At 53.9% G+C, this 6,584-nt stretch overlaps 1 long non-coding RNA gene across 2 annotated transcripts in view; it reads left to right on the top strand.

The window, feature by feature from the left end:
• The first annotated feature begins 4,015 nt into the window (after window positions 1-4,015).
• LOC129676690 (uncharacterized) overlaps window positions 4,016-6,584 on the top strand; it is an 89,801-nt gene continuing 87,232 nt past the window's right edge. For both annotated transcript variants that reach the window (XR_008720106.1, XR_008720105.1), the window contains exon 1: window positions 4,016-4,205. This is a non-coding gene — a long non-coding RNA (uncharacterized LOC129676690). The remainder of the gene's footprint in view (window positions 4,206-6,584) is intronic.

Here is a 6,584-nt window from a genome sequence, read left to right as displayed (position 1 = left end):
CTGGAAGGCAGCAACAGCCCTAGTCCACTGGGGACAGTGGGTTGTGCTACCCAGGCCCTTGTCCACAGTCAGCTGTAGGAAGAGCCCGACAAGAGTCACCAGTGGGCTGGTACATATGGTCTTACTGCACATGTCCAGGTTTTTTTTGTTTTGTTTTGTTTTTCCTTTTAGGCTTTCCTGCTTGGCTGGAACCCTGGTATTGTTTCCTTGTTTGTAGAAGCAACGTCCGTCATTACTGACCCTTCCCACTGCACAGCCAACGGCAGGCAGTAAAGCAGTGCTGGTCCCTGGTCCTTGGGCTCAGTGTGGTCTTCCAGGACTGGGGCCGGAGGAATACAGGAAGGTGTGCCTTGGTGCAAGGTGACCAGAGCCTTCCCAGGATGCAGGAACCACAAACTCCCCCAGAACATGGTTCCGGGGAAAATTTAGGAGGGAGGGAGGAAGGTATACGCTACACCAGCTGCGAGAGAAGATTGGGAGAACTGGAGGCTTTCTGCCTTTCCCCCAGAGGCCTCTGGGTGAACATGTCTCCAGTTCCTGCTGCTGGCCACGGCTCTGCCACTCCAGCTGGGGGCCTCTCAGTGGGGCTGCCCATAGGTTTGCTCTCTCTGCAGCAAATGACAGGATGCTGTCAGGCAGCATATGGCTGCTGCTCGTGGCTAGTGTCTCTTAGATAGGGCAGTGAGGCAAGGTGGGAGCCCCTTCATTGTTCCATCCAGTAACAATCAGATTCTAGATCAACCAGGTAAGGTAGATGAGGTGTATTTGATATGTTAGGATTTCTAATGTCTAGGACTCAGTCTTGATGATGATGATGATGATGATGATGATGATGATGATGATGATGATTGCAGTTCCCTAACAGGAATACAATACAGCACTGGCTTCTTGCCTTTTGATTTCCCCAATAAGGACCCTGGCTCCCAGAATTTTCTAAGAGCAGCCTGCTTAGCTCAGGCGGCCTTTCGAGAGAGAGAGAGAGAGAGAGAGAGAGAGAGAGAGCGCACAGCAGCTGCCCTGATGAAGGGAAGAAGTTAGCAGAAGCAGCTAGAGATGCGGCCCTCGGCAAGAGGGGCTTAGATGAATATGCTTCTGTTACCTGCCTAGTGCAGAGGGTAGTTCTGATGGTCAGGTGGGTCCTTGCTCCTGGAAGGCTCGGTAAGGAAGTGGAGTCCTGCTGAAGATCAGCAGAGGCCACTCCAGGTCCGGCCCTCCACTTTGTCCCTCTGCTCTCTACCCGTTCCCCTCCCCCTTATGTCCGACAGCCCGAACAGGAGGAGCTGCAGCTGTAGAACTGGTGTGGGCTTGGGCAGAGGGGGGAGGGGGAGGGGGGTGGCCCGCATGTCTCAGAGGATTTGACATTAATTACCGTCGTGACTGCTTTCTGTGTGTAACTATTTTACCGGTACTTTGAGCCTCCTAATGTGGCGCTAAAGGGGGCCTCCACCCCCAACCCTCCAGATGTCCCAGCCTTTGGAAACTGTGGCCTCCCAGATCTCTGGTGGCAGGGATGCGTGCAACAATCTGAAGGGCCAAGTGCTCTAACTTCCTAGGGCTTGGTCTGATATCACAGTAAGCAGATGATAATTACAAGGTTCCTTCGCTCCCCACTTTCCACACCCCAACAAGACACCATGGGTTTATTTATAAATGCAAGCCCCTGGGTGCACTTCCCCCGGGAAGGACCACGCTGACAGCGCACTAGCGGTGCTAATGGAAGACAGGAAGCATGTGTTTGGAGGGATGCAGGATGTGTGGAGGGAGGGCAATGGGTCAAGCAGCTGCCACAGCCAGGGGTGGGGCTGTCTGCCCTGCCTCTCAAAGATCTTAGGATATGGAAGGGAGAGCCTACTCGACTGTCTTTCCTGTCAAGGGTGGGGCCCTGAGATGAACTGCTTTTCCTCTTCCCAGGGTTGGCAGGAACTGGAAATAATTGAAAGTTGTTAGGGTCCAACATGCTGCTTTGAAAACACTATCATTACTCTCCTAATGACTAAGTGTGTCTTCCAGGAGGAGATGTAGGCAGCTGAGGCCTCCCCCCACACCCCCAGCTCCTGGAGTGCAGAGTAGGAGGCTGGCAACCTGTAATCTGGAGAAGGGAGCGCTTTTGGCAGAGCCTGCTTCAGCTTCAGCCTCCGGAGCCACTGTGCAGAGCCCAGGAGGCCGACGGCCGGAGCACTCTGGTCCTGTACACACTTTGGATCTTAGTCTATGTCCTTGTTTAGGTCTGGTCTTGTTGGCTGGCTGATCTCAACCTCTTTGTGTTCATCTCCCAGGCAGATAGATTCTTGTCTCAGTGGCTCACAGCCTGGTGCCTGAGGCACCCTTCTCCAGACCTCTGCCTTTTTCTCTACCATAGGGTACTCCTCCCTCTCCCAAGAGTATGTGTTGCCCACATACTCTCTGGTTTTGCTGCACTCAACCTCTAGATAAGGGCATGCAACAGCCCTCTCTTGCCCACACCGAGGCCCTTAAAAGGCTGTCATTGAATCACACAGGTGATGTTTTGAATACAAATAATGCACCCCTTTCTGACCCACCTACCCCAAGTGACTACTGTGTATGTCTGCCTTGGGAGTCCAGAATTTTCTTCCTCAGAGTGGATTCCAGGACATCATACCCACATGACTCTGGGTGTTGACAAGAGCCACGTGGTTACTGTGATGAGGCTTCAGACCTACAAGGGTCTTGCCGACTCTGCAAAAGAGATCAAGATTGTAATAGGTGGAGGGTTGAGGAGGGGAGAGAGATATGTACATAGAGACTCTTTTGCTTATATATCATCATTGTCACCAAAGCAAGTTGATGGTGGTTTTGAGGCCTCAGGGCTGAAGGAGGTTTGTCATCTCAGCTAGAATGTCACCTTCAACCCACTTCTCTGCTCACCAGCCTGTTCATCTGACAACAAAGAAGCAACCATGTATCCCAGAGATGTTTGCAAGTCTGGAGGTAAATCTTCCCATCACTCTCCCCACCTGTGAAAGGCAGAGCTTGCTCCCTGAGTCCAAAGAGGCCTTCTCCGGCTGAACCAGGCTGCTGTCAAAAGGCCTTAGGAAGCCAGCAGGGACGACCCTGGGCTCCTGGGTGTTTAGGTACTGGTGTTTAGGCAGAGTCCCAGCACTCCCAGCTTGTGCCAGTGCTGGGATGACAATATGGCCTGGTTTCTTTTACTTTCCTGTTGTGCAGAAAGAAATAAGCCTAAACTAATAGAGCACAACCAGATAAAAGAGTTTAGTCTGATGAAGACGATAGTTAATTGAAACAAAACAGAGCAAGACATCTCAGGGGAAATGTACACACACACACACACACACACACACACACACACACACACACACATCCTGGTATGTTTTCTAACAGCCACCACAGCCAGTTCTTCCGTCCGTCCTCAGCCTTGAGTCATTTGTGGGCAGGTGTGCAGGCCCAGCACACGAGAGAACCTGGATGCAAGTTCTGCAGTCTGGATTGTGTTGGCTAGCAAAGGCTACCCGCGCAGAGGGGTCACTCTGCCAAAAGCTTGCTGGTCAACGGATCAGGCCCGCACAGTCGCGAAGGGCCGTGGATCCAACTGACCGGCCCAGAATACCAGCGCTCGAGACTGGGTGTCTACAGTTTCCCGAAAGCCGCGAGTGTCAGACACCTGCAGGCGATCGCGCTGGAGATGCAGGCCGCGCAGCCATCTCACAGCCACGCATTCACTCCCTTCCCTCTAGCCTTCTCGTGGCCCCGCCCCAGGCCCCGCCCACGTCCTGTCCCCGCCCCCGCCAGTTGACTAGTCTTCCCAGAGGCCCCGCCTCCTCCCAGCCCTAGAGTAGGGCCCCGCCCAACCCTAACCGCCCTTCGACGCTAAACGGCTTCCAGCCGGAGGAGCTTCCGAGTTCGGATTGGCCGTGCTGGTCACCGTCCCGCAGTTCGATAGGATCCCGGCGCCCGCTTTCTCAGGCCCTGCCCTTGGGCCGAGGCGGGGCCAGAGGCGGCGGGCTGCGCGGGAGTGGTTGGCTGCGCGGAGGGGGCGGGTCCTCGCCGCGCGCAGTGCTCGGGCCGGAGCTCGAGGCGCTGCTTACCGTCGCCAGAGCTAGGAGACGCCGCGGCCGCCGCTCGGTCGCCTCGGGCTTCGCGTCGCGCCGTGTCCGCCTCCTCTGCCCCACCCGATCGGCAGCGTAGGCTCTACCTGGCCCGCGGCCTCGCTGTCCGCGGCGGGGCAGGTGAGTGAGTGGCGGCGGGTTTAAGGGAAGGGGGGGGGGGCTCCAGCGCGGGGGCAGCCCGCACGCCGCGTCCCAGGCCAGCGGAGACCCCGCGAAAGGCCGGAGGATCCGACGGTTCGCGGTCAGAAAACTTCATCCGAGCCTGGATGTTGGGGGTCCGGGAAGGTGGGTTGAGATTGGCGATTTCAGGGCTAGGGCCGGGACTCCAGGCTGAAGCGAGGGTCCCAGGCTGAGATGAGGGTCTCGGGCTGAGGGCGGAGGTCCCGGGACAGAAGATGGGGGTGCCGGGCTGAGACCCATGTTCTAGGCTGAGACCGAGGTCCTAGGCTGAGGGCGGGGATCCCAAGACTGAGTGCACAGATCTCAGGGCTGGGGGCTGAGGTTGCAGGGCTTAGTGCGGGGTTCCAGGCTTGAGGTGGGGGGTCCCAGGCCAAGGCGATGGTCGCAGGACTGAGGTTGGGGATCCCAGGCTTGAGGCGAGCATGCCAGGCTGAGCTAGGGGGTTGGGGGAGGGTTCCCAGGCTGAACCTGGGATCCCAGGCTGAGGCGGGAATCACTTATTCGAGAGGGGGAGTGCGGGATTGATGATGGTCGGGCTCCTGAGTAGACTGGTTCCTGGTGGCCCTTGGGCGTGGATCCTGGACCAGAGCAGGGTCCTAGACAGAAGTTTCCAGCGAGGGGCTCAGTCTGTGGCCCTGCATGGTCTTGGGTGAGGTGCCTGGATTCAGGCATGGCCTAGGGTCATTGTGAAAGTCTGATGGTAACTGGCCCTTGCCCACGTTGGGGAGCCACTCAGGAGAGCCCAGGCCTCTCCACTCGCTCGCCAAATTCAGAAGTTGTCAGTGGACACATAACTCTGCAGGCTTTCGGGTCATCGTAAAATAGCTGTGATCTCACTGGGACATGCAAGGCTTGGACGGATGTCTCGTGATTGAGGCGAGCTGGGAAAAAAAGGAAAGTCGGGATGGATGTGGGGCGAGGGCAGGGTGCGGCCACGTCTCCTCTCCCCTCCACTGCAGTCTCCCGTTCCTTCTATTCTCCTTGCTCTCCTCTGGTTTTCTTCGCCATCCATTAGAGTGAGACCAGGTAGACCAGACAGGCGCTGGTTCTTCTTTTTGATCAGTATATTTTCTGTTTTGGGAAAGAGGTGTGCTCAGAACTGTTTCCTATTGTCCCCCCAAAGTGTTTTGTTTAATGAGAGTGTTTAGTTGTCTAGTTTCCCTTCTTCCTCTGCACTGCATGGTTTGTAAAGGAAAATTTTAAGTTAGTGGAAGATGGGGCCCAGGGTTATTTTACTTTTCTTTACAGCTCTGTGGACGTTCAAATCTCATTCATTATCTTTGTCTGTGAACTAATGGTACTGTAGTTTGAGGAGAGCTTTTAGTGGGTGGTGCACCAAAAGGAATCCTGGGTGCCAGGGCCTTGGAGAAAGACCCTTTGAGGTCAGACTGAATAGCTAGCATTCAAATTCTCCCTCTCAACCCATTTCTCTGACACAGTCCTACTGAAACTTAGCTCGCTTTCTGAGGCAAACTTGTGCCCCATTTCTCTTCTTCGGACTTAATTGTGATTTCAGTTCCAGAGGAACTGCAGGGTGTGTCTCTGCTTCCAACTGACCCCTAGTTCCCACGACAAGAACGGTTTATTATCTAACATCTGATATGCCCGTTTTGTTCCAGAGACGAGTGTGCGTTAGATCAGTGCTCTCTGGAGATGGCTGGAGGAGCTCTGCTTGGTGGCTTGAGGTCTTCTAACTGTTAAGTTCGGCTGAGGTCTTCCGTTTTTCACCACTGCCACTTGAACTTCTGTGTAGGTGCCATTATTAACACAGTGCATACTCAGTGCACATGTTTTGGAATTTATATAACGTCATGCATTTAGTTACAGCTTCATATTACAAAGCTTTGAAAAAAGTTCCCAGGCTGGTGAGATGGCTTATCCTGTAATAGCACTTGCCTGGAAGGCCTTATGATCTGAGTTTAGTCCCTGGAACCCAGGGTGGGAGGAATGATCCGATTCCTGAAAGTGGTCCTCTGACCACTGCAGGAACGCTGTGACATGCATGTGTGCACATGTTGCATGAACGTCCGTGTGTGTGCACGCACACACACACACACACACACGCACACACATAAAATAATAAAGTAAGTTTGTTAAAAATAGGATCTTTATAAGTGAATATATCAGACACTGTATCTGAAATTCAGAGCGAGTGTTGCCCCAGTAATGCTCATTTGTAGGTAGAAGAAAATTCACACAGATTTATGCGTCTTTCAGCTTTTTATAAGAAAAAAAAGGCATGCAACATGTAACACATGAGGCATGGTTCTAGCTTGTCATTTTTGAGTCAAGATCTTGTTCTGTAACCCAAGTTCCCAA

Source organism: Psammomys obesus, unplaced genomic scaffold (genome assembly GCF_907164565.1).
Source record: "Psammomys obesus unplaced genomic scaffold, mPsaObe1.curated_primary_1811, whole genome shotgun sequence".
NCBI classification, from domain to species: Eukaryota; Metazoa; Chordata; class Mammalia; order Rodentia; family Muridae; genus Psammomys; species Psammomys obesus.
The sequence above is the reverse complement of the archived record's forward strand: the minus strand, read 5'-3'. Positions and strand labels throughout refer to the sequence as shown.